Consider the following 19,412-nt stretch of genomic DNA (forward strand, 5'->3'; position numbering starts at 1 on the left):
TGAAGTCACAAGTGTTACAGTAACTCAAAATTGACTCGGAAAATGTCGAACAGAATTGAATGCATATATATATCAACGCAAAAGTTCTATGCAAATTCTGTCACGTATCATTTTTGTTGGAGTATATAATATATTCAGATTTGCTGAAACGAGGAGAAGTTGTAAGTTATTCGTGCAGTATTTATAATGTTTGCAGATGTCGATCTATCTAATTTGATGATTTATTGACATTAATTTGTACTTTTGAAATTTCTATTATGCACGACTTTGAAACCAAAATTATACTAAATTTGTTCCATATTAAGAAAAGAATACTCTAGCGCATGTTGACAAGTAACTAAAATCTGAAATGTATCATAGATCACCGAAACAAGGTGCAAAAAGTTTCGCAATTAATCGCACATGGGGAAAAAAAGTAAAACTAGTGGTGCATGGCATCGTGCCTCAAGGCAAATTGCTGGAACTTCCCGTACCACAATTAAATTTTCGAGCAAAAAAGTAATAATCAATGAACATTAATCAGTGATTAACAACAATTATTTCAAATATTTTCAAAAAGATAATTATAATTGCTATATATTTATTCGTTCATATGATATACAATGACGATCTTATCAAACAAAACACTTAACTAGCTGTAAGTGGAATTCTGTCTTAAGGCAATTAGGGCATCGTGCCTTAAGGCAAATTGCTGGAACTTCCCGTACCAAAAATTATTATTTTTTTTAAAAACGATTAACATTTTTGAAAAAAAAATTACTTCGAAAAAATAAGATTTTGAGAAACTATAAATTTGACAAAAAATTACTTTTTTTTGAAAAAAAAATTGAAAAAAAAAATTATTAATTTTTTTTTTTTTTTAATCTTTTTTTTTGAAAAAAAAAATGTTTTCTTTATTTTGACATATTTTGGAAGATCTTAACTTTTTTTTTCAAAGCAATCGTACTGCTTTAAATGCATAGAGACAAAATATAAAGCGCGTAAGCGCCGCGTCGCTGTATAACGGGTAAACATTGGTACGGAACCCATAGGAATGTAAACAAAATTTATACTTATTGTTAAAATCTATAAAATATCTGATAATTTGATGTGCATATGTCTAATGATCATTTTTGACCGCCAAATGGCATTTTTTTTTACTTTTTTCATTATATCTCCGAAACCGCTAAACCTGCCCTTATAAAAACTTGACGAAATCTTCATCTTGTCAATACAAGTAAAATGTTTTTTGAATTATTAAAATCGGACGCTCCGTTCTATTAAAAACTGAGGTACCGTTTTTGGCACTTTTTGCCCCATATCTTCGGAACGGCTAGACCTACCTCCGCCAAAAACTAATCAGCACGTCTCCTTATCAATACGGATCGAATGTTTTTTAAATTATACAAATTGCTTCATCCGTGTTCCCGAAATCGTCGACGAAAATTTGTATCCGCACACACATACATACTACGCACACACACACACACACACACACATACATCCATTTTTTCTAAGGTATGCCAAAATATTCAGAAACCTCTGAAACGTAAAGATATATAAAAAATTTCATTTTCGATTTTTTTGCGATTACTATAACTTACCCTACGGGAAGTTAAAAATGTTTACATTAAGAAGAAATGCAGAATGAATTCTTTTGAAGATATATTTCTTACGGGTAGAATAACGCATATGACATATATACAGTTTTAAACTCAATTGTACCTATATTTATAATTCATATTTGAAGTAAAAAGAACACTTAGTACATTTTTAAAAATTTGGAAAAAAAAAATCTGAAGGTTTTGAAATTTGTTTGAACCGTATAAGTGAAATATTAAAGATACGCCGCTCTAATGCCCTTCAATCCGAAATGAGGTCTAATATTACTATAAAATATAATCATGATGTAATAATGAAAAAAATGTAATTCTCTAATTTCAATTTCATATAATTAAGCAATCAGTCATCGCTTCGATTCAAACGTAAATATTTGTAATTCATCAGTTCGCAGAAAAAACTAATAAAAAACCAATTAGCAACATCCAAAAACCTTTCAAACAAAACGTCACATTTTATAAATAAGAAAATCGACTAGTTCAAATATAAGGCTAGTAAAAATAGCCGAGCTATTTCCGTCCGATGAATTTTTAATTAATCTTGGACCAAGGTTGAACACGCTGGGCTTTCAAGTCATAAAATAGTGATGTGTTTATCTATTCGGCAAAGTTACTTGTTAGGCCGATAGCGCCTTGGAAATCGTAACCCACTTAGTTTTATTAGAACAATCTTGTTGTAACAGATGAATTTTATTTATAAAGATACATCAGGCAATTGCTGCATGCAAAAATGGATATTAAATTAGAAAACTGCTTCAACTTTGATTGAGATTGAGATATAATGGCTTGAACTAATCGAAAGAAAAATAATAATTAATCATATTCAGAATAAACATGATGCATGAAAATATTTATTGTCTTAATTAGAATTTATTGTATTGTACTATTTATATAATTTTTTTTTGTAGTTGTAGTTTTTTTTTGTATGAAATTAATACTCAATTGTATTTATAAAATATTTTCTTTTTATTATTTAGGTTACTCAAAGTATTTTACTTAGGTTACGTACCCTAAATTTGTAATCGATCGAAAGCGACATTTTGTCGAATATCTTATTTCGAATTTATTCTTGAGACAATTCTATAAGAAGATACGGCTGATAACACAAATTTGGAAGACACCCGTAAATATGCCAATATTGTGTACACAAAATTACAAGATCTTCTGAAACAAAATATTTGTCATGATGTAAAGCTCGCATTACATCAAGTGTCAACAACACAGGTTGGATATGCAAGTATCATTGTGAATATATATTTATATTTCAATAAAATTACAGCACCAGAAAACTAAAAATTCTTCATTTACTTGAAAGACAATTATGTGGTGGACTACATTTATATTTTTAAGGTTCGACAAATATCACAGGTCACAGAAGACAACAAATGTTACAGAAGAATGCAAAATTCCAGCAGCACAATATATTAAATGATGTCATAATTCAAAATTCCAGAATCGAAAACGTCACTCTAAATAGTAAAATCGCATAGAAAATAGTTTTTTCTGCACTCCAATCCAATAGTTGACTATGTCTCACATAGAAATATATTTTTTCGCAGAAATTTCTATATTTCTGTTTTTACATAAACTGTTATTGAAAGAGTATGTTGCCAATTAGTTCACAAGCAGACGATATGGAAGCTATGGTAACGATGCAACTAAATGTGAAACACGGTTGCTAAAAAGGAAAATCAAAAATGAAAAGGAAAATCGCATTGAAATTTGCTACAATATGGACTCATGGACAAAAAAGTAAATGTGTGCAAGCGAATTTTGATTTTGTTAAAATTATTTGACTTCTTTGAAAAAATTGTTTTTTTTATATTTTGGTTTTTTTGTGTTTTGAATATTTGGATTTTTTTAGAAAATTTTCAACATTTTTTTAAGCAATCGCGCTGCATAGCTTATTTGCATTCGAAATATCAAAGCGCGTAAAAGCCGCGTAGTCGTTTAACGTGAGAACATTGGTACAGAACCCATATAAATGTACACAAAATTTGCATCTATTTTTATAATCTTCACAAAATATCTGATAATACGATGCACATATATCTAATGTTCATTTTGGCTTTATTTTTTACTTTTTTATTGAATCTCCGGAGACGCTGGACCCGCATTTACAAAAATTTAACCAGTTGTTCATTTCGTCAATGCAAGTAAAATGCTTTTTGAATCATTTAAATCGGACGCTCCGTTATCTCAAAAACTGAAATACCATTTTTGGCACTTTTTGCCTCGTATCTCCAAAACGGCTAGCCTTTGGCAAAAACTAATCAGCATGTCTTCTTATCAGTAGGAATAGAATGTATTTTGAATTATTTAAAGCGGTTGATACGTGTTCGCAAAATCGTCGACGAAGATTTGTATCCGCACACTCACATACATCCATTTTTTCTAAGGTATGCTAAAATGTTCAGAAAACTCTGAAACGTAAAGATATATAAAAATTTGCATTTTCGATTTTTTTGCGATAACTATAACTTACACTACGGAAGTTAATAAACAATTTATTAGAAACACAATTAAAGAAAAAAATTACAAATTGATATAGTCATATAACCACCCGAAAACCTCAATTTTCAAAGATTTCTCACTGATTTTTTTTTTAACACGGAAGTTAGCTTAATCGTAAGAAACACTAAGGTGGCCTCTTATCAAAATGCTTTCAAAATTTGCTTTCCCTACTGTTAATTGATTGACATATATATATATATATATATATATATATATATATATATATATATATATATATATATATATATATATATATAATATGTTGAAATGATCTTGAATCTTACCTTCCTTTTTATAAATTGTAAAAATTAGAAAGTGTTGGAAATATTGAATGATTTGGAAAAAATTAGTTGTTTAAATTGCATATTATATTATACATTTATATGCTATTCGATTTCTTAAGCTAAATCGAAACGCAATCAGTATCGGATTAATTGGAATTTGTAATATCATATAAGCCACAGGCACATGCACATACAAAGTGAGTAAACCTACCAGTTTTATACCAAATATAGTCAAACTAATATTATTAATATTAATTATATAGAAAAAAGTAAAATTTGGTGTTTTATTGTTTTTATATTATCTCATTGACTATACCATTCATACACCAATCCCTACACATTTACAGTAAATTAGTAAGTTTCTGACTTAGCAATACATTACATGGTAAAACAACGCTTGTCGCGTCAGCTTGTGAAATATAAAAATAATAATTAGATGAGACATAATATTTACGCAATCTCTGATACATATTTATTTGTTACAATTATTATCGTATATACTTCGATGAACAAAAGCACTTATTCCATATGCCAAAGTACAAAATTCCACTTTCCAACATTCACGTTCTAAAAGCGATGCTTTTAATTATATACATATTCGAAAACAAGAGAGCTTTTGTAAAATCCTTTTGTGAAGCAAATGTTTAGAATAATTCTAATCTCGTAATTAGTATCCTAAGTATCCCACCTCTCGTATTGATAAAGTGCCTCAAAATACTTGATAACAAAGCAAAAGTTAATTGGGAACACAGTTTTGTAACTAACATGTAAAATGACTGCCAAATCCTTTTGTGCCATACAATTTAATTAAATTTCGTTCATCGGCATTCTAGCTGTTAAATGCGAATGCGACATATGAAAATTGACTTGAAATTCGCCCAGAATCGTACGTGAAGGAAATACACAATGTTGAAATAATTGGTCGAACCAAAACGTTGCAAATATTATACGATTTCAATAGTTCATCAAAATCTAATAAAAAACTTAATTTTGTAGCATTGTGCAATGATGGATTTTATATCGATTTTTGTCATAAGTACATTTGAAAACTCATAGATTATGTAACGAATCACATTAGACATAGTTAAAGTCGTCCCCGTAGTCTGTCTTAAGTAATTACTATTGTAATTACTTTTTAGGGTATTTAGTATAGGTGCATGTACATAATTGATTGCATATATATATATATATATATATATATATATATATATCTATTAATGAATAACATATATGACGTTCATAAATTGCTTGTGGAATTTCTATGGTTAATGCGCACAATGATACATTTCCAAAGCTTTTCTTCATGCAGCCATATGCACTGTGCACATAATACAAAACACACTAGGTATTACAGATATGTTGTTTATAATATACTATTATACCAAAATGTATTAGATTAAGTACATGATGTCATATATTAAGGAGACAAGTCTCCGGTAAAATATACCATAACATAGGGTTTTTATGGCAATGCTAGGTTATGCTTATTTCTTGGTACTAAAAACTGTGAAGGTGCTATTAATTTGCTGTGCTATCATTTTGTGATATCCTATATATCGTACACGAAACTATGATGTTACATTGGAACATCTTGAATATATAATCGTTAAGCTGAAATCAATTATAATCACATGTTAGTAAATGAATACTATATCCAGAATTTTATATTGACCACCTCCCATTAATAAATTTAGTAATAGTAAAGGCAATTTTGACCAATGTGTGCTAAATAATATATATTGAATTGAATCTCTTTATTTATTTATCTTTATATAGTAAATTAGTACATTAATATTACAATAAATCTAGAAAATCTGTGTTGAAAATTCAAACGTTTATAATAGAACATTTATGCCAATCTTTCGAGTATTTCCCCAATAAATCATATACGTTTAGGATTTATGTTTTTGATATATGATTTAATAGCTAACCATTTCAGTGTTATATCCATACTATATAAACATATTTCTAATGCAAATTTAAAGTACTTTATAACTAAAAATATATTATTCATGTTTCAAATATAGAAATATGAACTTATAGAGATAGGGTAGGGAAGAAACACAAAGGTCAAATTTGACTTTGAGCAATTATTATTGAATTTATACATACATAAATGTGTTTTTATTTCTTCGTTAAGTTACAAAAATTTGTCACCTGGTCCTGGTCCTTTTTGGGACCCCTAGAGAGTGAACAGATTCAATGTCTCATTTTTAATTTTAAAAGGATGTCACAAAATAATAGCTGCATTATTCAAGCATTGTAAAATTTAAAGTTTATAGATAAAAATTGACAGAGATAGCACTGAATATAACATTGATTTGGTATTCGTCAGATATATTCATCAGGAGAGTTGGAATAACCATTTATTAAATTTATCTCTTGTAAAATTGCTTTTTTAACTAAATTTATTTTATTGTTCATTATTTTCTATTGTTTACGCCTTTGCCAGGGTAAAGGTTTAGTTGGTCCTTTCTACCTCACCCAGGTGTAAGTTTTTATAAAGCTTATATAAACAAACTATTGAGTCTAGCTAACTGATAAACAATTGAATGACGTATACTCAAAATATATATTGAAGTCTCGAAAACTAAACAACGGTGCTCACGATGAAAGAAAATGCTTTTGTGGATGGATTATTCAACAATGCCGTTTATCTACTTATGGGGACGAATTAATAAGGCGATGTCTGGTTATACATCTTTTTCTCTCTACCTATAAATATTATAGTTAAAAAATCCCAAATTTTGCTGACTTTCGAGATATCATTGGTGTACTTTTTTACCAGCGGACCTTCAAGCTCCGCTCTACCCCATATATACTTGTGTAATATTTTTGATGAATAAACATTATTTTAGCATATTGTGCTAGAAAGAAATAAAAAACAAAATATTAAATTACCATTATCTGACATATATGCCGTTCAAATTAATCTCTTTATACTTGCTATTGCTCTTTTTCAAAATGTACTTTATTTTAATTTCATGAGGATCGTAGGAATCCTATTCATAAAGGGCAATCTCTACAAAATCTCTTCTAAAGTCTTAAAGTCTCCAAAAAGTGCTCGGCTTGCGTGCCTTATGAACCGTTGACCTAAATTTTGATATCTGTCTAATAAAAAGCAGCGTGAGGTCGAGAGACACGCTCCGACCTTCGCCGGGAGACCCCTTTCGCCCTTCTCTTAATTTATTCAAAAGCCTCCCACATCCTCCCGACATTTCATTCGGGAGACCTTTTTAAAGCTTCGCATTAACTGCGAACATGCCGTATTTGTTCCCGCAGAAACCCAAATATATTTTTATCTGCGCGCCCAACGCGAAATAAATTCCGTGGATTCGTGCCCTGTCACACTAGTGGACAGACAGATTAAATAGTGATATATGCATCACCTACAACATTCTGGCTATACAAATTAGTGGAAAATATAACGCACAAAATATAAACTGGAGAAAATTTGGTTATTTTTAGTTTCGAGTCATGATAATCAAATAGCATCAGTTTAGATCACGTTACCAACGGTTAGTGATGAAACTCAATTTATGTTAAGCATTCAAGTCCAATTAATCTTGATAAATACTTAAAGTAGCACTGTTTTGTTCTTTTTATTTATTGCATTAATATCATCACTGTAAGTATTTAAAAATCCTTTTGCTGCAGGTATAAAAAAAATGTTTTCATGTTTTTAATACTGCAGCCATATCCTAATTGATGTAATATTTTTTCACTAAATTATCAGATTTGCTATTAAGAATTATGAATTTAGAATAAAAGGCGAGAACTTGATTGCAATGCAATAGAGGTAAAAAATATCTGGCGTTTTCCAATAGAATCGGGATCTATATCCTAATATTTTTAACTTCCCGTAGGATAAGTTATAGTAATCGCAAAAAATCGTAAATGAAAATTTTTGCATATCTTCACGATTTGAAAGTTTCTGAACATTTTCGCATACCTTAAAAAAAATGGATGCATAACTCTGTGTGTATGTTTGGATACAAATTTTCGTTCACGATTTAGGGCGCACGAATCAACGAATTTGAATGATTCAAAAAACATTTGATTCCTATTGATGAGAAGACGTGCTGATTAGTTTTTGGTGGAGACAGGTCCAGCCATTTCGAAGATACTGGGCAATTTTTGAGAGAACGAAGTACCCGATTTGAATTATTCAAGAAACATTTTACTTGTATTGACGAAATGAAGAATTGAAGAAGTTTTTGTTATGGCAGGTCTAACGGTTCCGGCGATACAGAGAATAAAGTAAAAAAAAAAGATATTTGTCGCTCAAAAATGATCGTTAGACATATGCACATCAAATTATCAGATATTTGATAATTTGTTTAAAAATGAGTACTAATTTTGTTACAAATGTGTTGGGTGCCGTACCAAAATTGTTAATTTTTAAAGTTTACCTATACGCTTCAAGCAAATTTCAAAATTTTCAGCATTTTTTTTCAAAATTTTCAAAAATATACAACGTTTTATACTTCAAATATGAATTTTGAATTTACAATTCAGTTTGAAAGTAAATGTAAATATTTCAAATGCTTTATTCAAATCATAAGAAATATATCCTCAGATGGATTTATCCTCTTGTGAATGTATACTTTCTCCACTATTTTTAGCGATAAGATCGCCAGGTCTTTATATATTTTATGAACGATAAAATATATAGTGATTATAATTATCTATAATTGATCAATATTGTAACGACAATTGGTATTATCGTCAAAAGGGTTGCATAACCACCAGTGAAATGGGACTCCCCCACCTACGTCTACTAGGGTGCCTGCAATATAAGGTCCAGTCTGGGGTTGAAAAATAGCATTAAGAATTGTATCATCCTCTGAGGAGGTCAGTGGGTCCACGCGCATATACCCTAAGAAGAGGGGCATCAACCCTCTTTAATCCGTCACAATATTTATTAATTACTGATTTTTTAACCTCGAATACTTACGTCTAGTACGAGAAGTTCCAGCAATGTGGCTTAAGGCACGATGCCATGCACCACTAGTTTTTTGCCTCGATTCACGTAAACAACTACTGTATTTTACTGCAAGTCCGTAATTTTCGACATGTAATATACAGTTATACAATCAAATTTACCATCTTAGACAATATGTCATAATTTTTGTGAATGCTAAATTGTTTAAAGTATTTTCTTCATTAATGTAAAAATCACACCTGCGATTAGTTACAACAAAATCTTGAAATTGTTGTAACATGCAAAAATTGTAATGTCTGATATTCAGGAAAGCTTATACAGATTCAAGTGAACAAGATTGGGTGGAATACTATTATTATATTTATTTTGCATTTGAGAATAGTATTTATAAATTTTGAAACATTTGAAGATAAAATAGATTTGTATCAGAAATAAAAGTTACTGGAATAGTTACGTCTTTGACAAATATTAGAATCTATAATTTCTGGTTTTAGACCCAAGAGAAAAATGCGCAGAATAAAACAACGATATTAATAATGTTTATTATAAAAACGTAGCTAGAAATTATTATTTTGAGATATTTATTATTATATATATAATATTATTATTATTTTTGAATATCTTGAATTTGTTCGATCTAGCTAATTATGGTAATATACTAAATTAAATATTGAAATAGTTCAGGCTTTGATTGTTCAATATTAGTTATGGTGTATGCGGGTGTAATCACCAAAAACTGTTGAACCATTAAGACACGGTATATATATATATATATATATATATATATATATATATATCTGTGTGTATCCATTTGATATATTTGTGTAATAAATAAAACGCTAAACATTAGAGCAATATGGACGTATTTCATGAGATTAATAAATCACGTCAAAAACATATGCGACGATTGGAGAGCTATAATCGTCTAATAAATCCTTTGTAAACACCAGGCTTACTGATTTTATGAGTTTGATAACATCAAACACATATACATAGTTCATTTTTTCAAACAGGCTATGAAATGAATTAGGATAGAAAACATTTTATTTGATTTTTAAATTTTTCTGAACCGTTTGTCCACCGGTTCCCATCATTTTTGTGGTCACGCAATTCTATCTGTGCAATTGAAATATTGTTTTGGGTATTATCATCATTACCAACATTTTCACTATTGTTTCAAATATTTTTTTCACTAGTGCAGCACTGTATAAGCATACAGTTTTTGCCTTACTTTACCTGCAATGTAATAATTTTCAAAATTACTTCAATATCATCATAATCAAAATAGTAGGGGAGATTGGGTACGGCTGTGCCAGGATACGGTAATGACTATACTGATTTTAAGATAGGGTTCAAAGAAAGATAAAGTATGGTTGTTCAAATAAGTTTCCATTGCTTTTAGTCATTGCCTTACATTAACATGATCTGTACATTTAAATGGGTCAAAAGTAAATTTTCATGTTTAAATTTTGGTAATCACAACTATTAATTATATACAGATATAATCACTTTGTTTGTTATTTTGCTGTAGATCATTAGTAGTAATTTATTAGCAACTAGTTTGTGTTTATATCTATTTTTCACCTATCTTTATGTCTGTCACAACAGTCTCTGGGGATGTATAAGTACGATTATAGAATGCTTTGACTAAGTTCGATTCCAATTTTTCATGCCCTCAATTTCCAATTCGGATATATTGACACATTTTTATAGTATTATAGATTTATTGTTACAATTCTACAAATATCGGTTTTATGTTTTATGTGTCGGAAGTAGTTTTGCTTAAATAATCTCGTAAAGTGAGAATATGTTTATTTTCTTTTGCTATACTTCATGAAATATTTCTTTATAAATCGAACACAGCAAAAAGTGTTCGCTTTCTTCAGCAAAATCCTGCCAGATATTCTATTTCTAAGGGATTATTGGTGGGTGCATTATTGTTCAATTGGCGAATCATAATATTGACTAAATATTGCTACGATGTTGCAAACCGAGCTTGTTGAGTTGCTAAAATAAAATTATTTAAAAAGACCGATTTTTTTGTATTTATACTGACGGGTGACATGAGAACTGAGAAATATATTAAAATTACATTAGTAGTAAAAATTATCTATAATTTTATATTAGTTTTCAAACCCAAAAATTCGCCGGTCTCTCCAGAAAACTTCTATTACGAAGCTTGTTTAGTGGTAACGTAAATTCAAATGTAAAATTTATCATTTACAGTTATTATATTTCACCCCTATAAATAATGCATACTTGTATTGGGTTTCGGCCTTTTCAGTTCGACGCCTCCGAACTACGGGTGTAATAATACGTTCGACTAACATTTTATTTATATGTTTTCCTAGGATGCCCGTTTGTGCAAAAAGTATTCTTTTCAGTTTTCTTGCCTATGGTCTCACATGTACTTTCTATACCTGCTAATGTTCAAATTCCAATGTTTTTCCATTTCGCAGCCATGATTTCGATAAATGTCAAAGCCATGAACACAGCCTGTCATCGCCTTTTCATAGATATTATAATAAGAAGCGTGCCACCAAAATCAGTTTTGAATAATATTTGTTTAAATATGCATTCTTCTATTTTTTATAAGTTGTATTGTTATTTTTAAGCTAGATTCAACATTTTTTTATATAACCTCTATAATTGCTTACATGTGCTTGGTGTAAGTAGTATTGAAATCTCTACGCTGTCAAGCTGTAACGCTGAGAAAATAATAAATAGAATAATCAATTGAATTAAAAAAATTAATAAGTTAAGAAAGCTATTTTATAAGAGATATAATAAAATAATAGTTATTTTCAACTGTGATGACGAAGTGTTCTCATAAAATAGCGATTTCATACAGAAGTTGTATTTATCTTATTTGTAATAAGTGTATTTCAAGAAATAATAAATCTGATTATGACAAATCAAATAAAAGTACCTAACAAAGCAAGATTTATAATCAGTAAATACTGATAAAAACTAGTGGGGTGTATGGCATCGTGCCTTAAGGCAAATTGCTGGAACTTCCCGTACCGTAACGAAATGATCGAGGAATATTATATGTTTTAAAATAGATTATTATAAATATTGTAACATTGTCGAATATTTATAAGAATTATATAAACTGAATTAGAAAGTTGAAATTATTTGTTTAAAGTAAATTAGAACATAAAAAAAATAAAAATCTGAATTATTTTCGATATAATTTTTTTTTTTTTTTAAATTAAAAAAAAAATTGAAGCAAATTTTTTTTTTCCAAAATCATTTATTTTGTTAAAACAAGCAGAAAGTTTTTGGAATCATTCAAATCGGACGCTTGCTTCTCTCAGAAACTGCAATTTATTGCACATTTAGCTCTGTATTTCCGAAACCGCTAGACCTGCCTTTGCTAAAAACTAATCACCCCTTCTCCCCGTCATTACGAATTGAATGCTTTTGGGATCATTCAAATCGGATGCTCCGATCTCTCAAAAACTCCATTTCTATTTTCTGCACTCTTTGCTCCATATCTCCTAATCGGCTGGACCTGCTTTGCCAAAAACTAATCAGCACATTTCCCTATCAATAGAAATCGAATGTTTTTTGAACCATTCAAATCGGTTGATCCGTGCGCCCGAAAACGTGGACGAAGAATTGTATCCATACACTCACACACACACACACATCCTTTTTTTCTGAAGTATGCCAAAATGTTCAGAAACCTTCAAAACGTCGAGAAATGTAAAAATTTTCAATTTCGATTTTCGGCCCATTACAATAACTTACCTTACGGGCTTCATTATTCCTCATTATATTTAACAAGATTTATTCAAATTATAATTTTTAATTCTGTTGTTCAACCTAATAATTAAACTGCATCGCATTGATTAAATAATGTATAGCTATCATTCCGCAAAAACCGATTTTAAGTTAAATATAAAATAGTGGATCTTTTTACCCCATATTTTAAAATATCCATTTTACAGAAGAGTAATTTTTAGAAAAGTAGCAAAATACATATTTTTGCAATAATGAATTATGTAGAAATCTTACTGAACATAGTTCGATTGTAAATTATTAAGTAAAAGTAGAGCAATTATACAATGAATGAGGTAAATAAATAGTTATTCCAACTCTGCTAATGATCATTTCTGACAAAATTCCAGATCATGGTTATATACAGTATTTCCTCTATAAAAATGTACCCATTTCGCATTTGTTGAATCATGTTAATATGATTTAGTAAAATCCCTTTAAAATTAAAAATAAGACTAAGATTTTACCGCGCCTATGGGGTAAAAAGGACTAATGACAAATTTTTCTAAAACAAAATAAACATATTTATTTCTACAGGATGAACTAACTGGGAGTTTCACTGCAGATAGTCAGATAGACGTTTGTTTTATGTATGTTATTTGTTTCTATATAATTGGTTTGGTTTCCACAATATAACTACTCAAATTGCTTGAATAAATTGAACCTTGGCGTTTTATCTAAAAGTTTTATCTAAAAATGCGATTATGTAAAATTTGTTTGATTTTTACAGAAATTTTGATTTTTTGGCCTATATTTTCTTAAAATTAACCAACTACATGATGATGTTAAAAAATTTAAAAATTGTAACATTTTTACAAAAGTTACACATTATTTGCTCTTACTCCAATTTCAGAGGGCAATTATTCTTGGCACTGTTTGCATATATTGCGAAAAAATTTATGACACCATATTTTACTTAAAAATGTAGTTCAAAAATAAGTTTCCAAATGAAAATAGCTCATTCCAGACACTGCGGTTTGAAATAGCAATGTTCATTGCCTCACACTTTTTTTCGCTGATAGAGTTGAGGTTTAACCTAGCTCACAGATCTGCCTTAGGCAGTACTACCCATTATTGTAGTGGTATTCACCCTTTACAATAGTTATAAATAATATTGTAAATCGATGTAATAGTCAATATGAATAACGCAGTTAAAATGATTCATGGACTTGCAACAAAGTATTAGAGATAAACATGCACGTGTACAAATCTGTAACCGCAAATGCGTCGAAGTAAATAGCTGACTCATTCGTAACGGGTTTCTGTGATGACGAATAAGCCAATATGAATCATTTTAACGTATTTTTCTCGAAGAATAATTACGTCACCATCAGAGATTATAAAAAGCCGAGAGACTACCGATCGGTGCGCATTTGTCGACTAAACGCCAAACAGTTCACATCACTCTTATTAACTTCCCGAAGGAGAAGTTTATGTTTTCATCAAAAAATCCGATTCGCTAATTTTATGTTTTCTCGACGTTTCAAGCCATTCTGAATCGAATGAGACCAAATTTGGAAAAAGTATGTGTGTGTGTGTATGTGTGTGTGTGTGTGTGTGTGTATGTGAACAGATTTTTTGCCGTAAATCGACGTTTTCTCAAAAATGACTGGACCGATTTTAAAAATTTAAAAGCCATTCGATGTATCTCGATGAGGACTATCGTCTCTGAGTTTTGTGCGGCGATCAGCCGGGCCGTTTCGTTGTAAATTGCAGAAAAGTGAAAAATTTTTCGCCCACGTTTTAGCCCGCAATTCTAAATCGATTCTGAAAATTCAAAAACCATTCGATAGATATTGGTTGGGAATCGTGCTGATTAGTTTTTGGTAAAGATCGGCCGAGCCGTTTTCTTGTAATAACGTTTTAAAAAAAAAAATTTCGACGATTTTTATGATTTTTTTTTTGACGTTAGATACCATAGTTTTCTAGGTCATACTAAAATATTACGGCCCTACGACAACTCGTTTAGCTTTAAAAATTCGTCAAAGTTTGCAAAAATTGGTATAGTTTTTTTGACATTTGTCAAAATTAGACTTTTGATCGACGTTTTCTCAAAAACGCCTGAACCGATTTCAGAAATTTAAAAGCCATTTGATGTATTTCGATGAGGACTATCGTTTGTCAGTTTTGTGCAACGATCTGCCAAGCCGTTTCTTTGCAATTTAAAAAAAGTGTTAAACTTTTCGTCCATATTTAAGCTCATCCTACCGAACCGATTTTAAAAAATCAAAAACTGTTCGAAAGATATTAGTTGGGAATGGTACTGATTAATTTTAGGTGAAAATCTACCGAGCCGTTTTCTTGTAATTAACTATTGAAAAAAAAATTAAGCCGAATTTTATGAAACTTTTTTTGGCGATATACATCATGGTCTTATAGAACTTACTAAAATATTACGGCCTTACGACATGTAGTTTAATTTTAAAAATTCATCAAAGTTTGAGAAAATAGTAGTTTTTTTTGGCGTTTGTTAAAATTAAAATTAGCCGATTTACTTGATATAACGATAGAGTACTTGGTCTTAATGAACATACTAAATCATTAAAGTCCTACGGAAACTGGTTCAATTATAAAAATTGTTGATTTCCGAAAATTTGCTCTTAGAAAATACCGTTTTCAATTATGTGTAATAAATCCACTTGGAATACTTTTAATCATTCATAAATTAATTTATATTTTATTGATTAAGTCGAATATTTACACATATCGGGAAGTTCATGTAACTTGCCTCAAGGCAAAATACCAATACCAACTAGTTTAAAATATCAATTGTGTATTAAGTGTAACCAAGTAATGAATTAAATAAAATTTATAAATGTCTTCAGATGTTTAATTAAATATTTCACAGTGGTAAAGATTATGAAAAGCAGCAGAAGAACCTAAATTTTAATTGTTGGCATCGTTGGACGCAACATAACTGTTGGTGACGGCCTCAACATAAATTGTTGTAAACCCAGGGGTGCACAACAATATATATATATATATATATATATATATATATATATATATAATAGAAAAATAACAGAAGATTTATAGACTAGACTAGGATTCTTATAATTAGTTAATTTACTTATGATGTATGATTCCAATGCATCAGAATTCATTAAACACGCCGTTCGAAACTCATATGCCCGGAGCGCATCAAATTGGCGCATTTCCCTCGGACATTACTATTAGGCGCATGAATGGATATCTGTCCGAGGCATTAATCAAACGTTATCATGAAATATTCAATATTCTCTGCACCATCGGCCAAATCTCGCCTCGGCCGAGCCGTGCGCATAAGTTACTTTCCGTGTGAATGGCTCCCGTGGAATTCTCTCTCTGCACATAGCCACGAACTTTGCACGACCACGCTAAATTGCCGTTACATCAACTATTTCAACGGACCTGACTATAGGGCTGTAGTAGGGCTGATGAATCTTTGATAATAAATTCACGATTTAAAGTAGGGTTGAATAGGACGAACCAGTTCAAAGGTTTATTATTGTACGGGTAAGCTTAGAATAAATTATCAATTACGAAGCAGGAAATAAAGTTGTAAAATGGAGTTGGTAATACTCATTGAAAATTCGTTCAGGAAGCTTTTGTTCGAGGCTGACTTGGTTCATTATCAATGAACATAAGAAGATTTTGATGTGTTATTTATGTTAATGTTTAAATGATGTTAATAAATTAGCAGTTGTAATAATTATTGAAATTAAAAAAAAAAAAAATGTTTATATGCAGATTTCGATTGCAATGATATTTAATTTTATAATGGGCTGTAATTGATTGTGATTGTTTGTGGAAGTAACCTGTGTTACTATCACTTTAATATAGAAACTTATAATTAAATTATGATGGAAGCATATTACTCTATAAACTCAATTGTAGCGGGTGTTTGCGTTTTAGCCTTTTTGGGTGGTTGTTCCTATATGCAATATTTTTGCAAAGTCATTGCAATGTTCGATTTAGTTTTATAATAATTCTATTAAAACAAGCAAGCATTAACGATTTAGGTATAAAACGTTTGAAATTCAAATTTAATTTAGTTGAATCGTGAGAATTATCAATTTAATGTTATTGTTAATAAATACATACGATGACTTTTAAATCTATAATATTATTTAGGAAAAGCCAAGGATTTATTGTAACAAAGGTAATAGTTTTTCAATAGAATCTTAAAAAATATTAAAATATTTATTTGTCCGTTGGACATGCTGTTCCGCAGGTCTACGCAGTATACAAAAGTGTGCAGCTGCGCCATTTTGGATCTCTTTTCGTTTCAAATTTATCTTAATTAATGTAAAAAAATCACACCTGAGGTTAGTTGAAACAAAACCTTGGGACTAGTTGTACCATACAAAAATTATATACAGATTTATAATAAGAATTTCTGTTACATGAGACACTATATATTTTATTAGTATTAATTATGATTCATATAAATTTTTAAAAAGAATAATTTATCAGAGGTATTATTGCCGTATTTTTCTATTCCCAAACACGGTTTAAGTTACAATACAGCTCTTTTTCCAGAAAATGAGCAATTATATATAATCAGTGGATCTGAAAATATATTCATTAAAAAGCCTCCGCCTCCACTACATGATTGAAAATCTCATATTACATAATTTACGATAGTATATCGTTATCCGTCAAAGATCAAGATTAACATCCCTTATTTCATTAGTGACACATTAATTTTTCTCAAAGACTCAAAAAGAATTAAGATGTAATGAAACGCAAAGAAAATAAAATCTTGTTTTTTATTATGTGGTTTTTCTCTGCAGGAAGCTGAAAAAGCTCCAGAATTTCCACTTCGTTGGTTGCACAGTTTATTATAACCATACATACTAACAAAATACACACAAATAGTATATATTTGTGTGTGTTTCAATGTACTATTTTAAGGTTACTTCACATAATGTTCTAAAGTTCTAATCGAGTGTATAATTGAATATAATTTCTAAAATATCACTTACCACCATGCTCAAAATCGATTTTTCTATGCCTTATAAAAGTTTATCGTTTCAAAGCTTTTTCAATCACATTATATCACAATATGATATACGTTTAACAGCTTTTAGATTTAAGGGTTGTAAGGTATACAAAATAGTTTGTTTTTTAATTGATATGATTGATGAACTGATTATATTCATGCAAAATAATAATGGCTAGTTGTAACATGCTAAAAAGGTAATGGCATTGTGTAACGATTTTTCCGATTACTAAATTGTTTAAATAGTTATCTTAATTAATGTAAAAAAATCAAACCTGAAGTTAGTTAAAACAAAATATTTTGTTTATATAAATCAGACCTGGAGTTTAAATATTTTTGCATGTAACAACTAAATCCAATATTTATCTATCCTCAAGTCTGATTTTTTTTCTTTAATCAAGATAAATCGGTTCAGGCGTTTTTGAGCAAACGTCCATGAAAGGTCTAATTTGCCAAAAAACGATACTAATTTTTGCAAACTTTGACGAATTTTTAAAGCTAAACGAGTTGTCGTAGGGCCGTAATATTTTAGTATGATCTAGAATAAATGAAGACTATAGTATCTACCGTCAAAAAAATGATAATAATAATCAACGAAATTGGCCCGGCCAATCTCTACCAAAAACTAATCAGCACGATTCCCAACCAGTATCTTTCGAACGGTTTTTAAATTTTCTAAATCGGTTCAGAATTGCTGAATCAATTGCAATTGCAAAAAAATTTCACTTTTTTGCTATTTATAAAGAAACCGATCGTTGCATAAAACTTACAAACAATGGTCCTCATCGAGATACATGGAATGGCTTTTTAATTATTGAAATCGGTCGAGCCGGTTTTGAGAAAACGTCGATTTACGGCAAAAAATCTGTTCACACACACACACATACTTTTTCCAAATTTGGTATCATTCGATTCAGAATGGGTTGAAACGTCGAGAAAACATAAAATTAGCGAATCGGATTTTTATGAAAACATAAACTTCATCTTCGGGAAGTTAATTAAGATATATAAAATTAAAAATTAGTCGATAATAACTACGCAAACTGAAATTTTATGATACCTGCACAACTCTGTTTACTTAGTCGGCAGACGGGACAATAGCTATGACAATATTATAAAGAACGATTTTAATATCGTTTAAGATGCTATTGAAAAACGCCTGTATACGTTTCTTAACTGCCATATATAATAGTTAATCTTCTAACTTTTTGCTCAAACTTTCCCGAGTTTCTAAATCGTTGAATATTTTCATTCCTGAAGCGTCCGTAAAGAACTTGTGACTTTTCTTTAGAAGCGTTGAA

The sequence above is a fragment of the Ctenocephalides felis genome, unplaced genomic scaffold (genome assembly GCF_003426905.1).
Source record: "Ctenocephalides felis isolate EL2017-DRISC unplaced genomic scaffold, ASM342690v1 CF-g0.4_SCAFFOLD_01492, whole genome shotgun sequence".
In the NCBI taxonomy this organism is placed as follows: domain Eukaryota; kingdom Metazoa; phylum Arthropoda; class Insecta; order Siphonaptera; family Pulicidae; genus Ctenocephalides; species Ctenocephalides felis.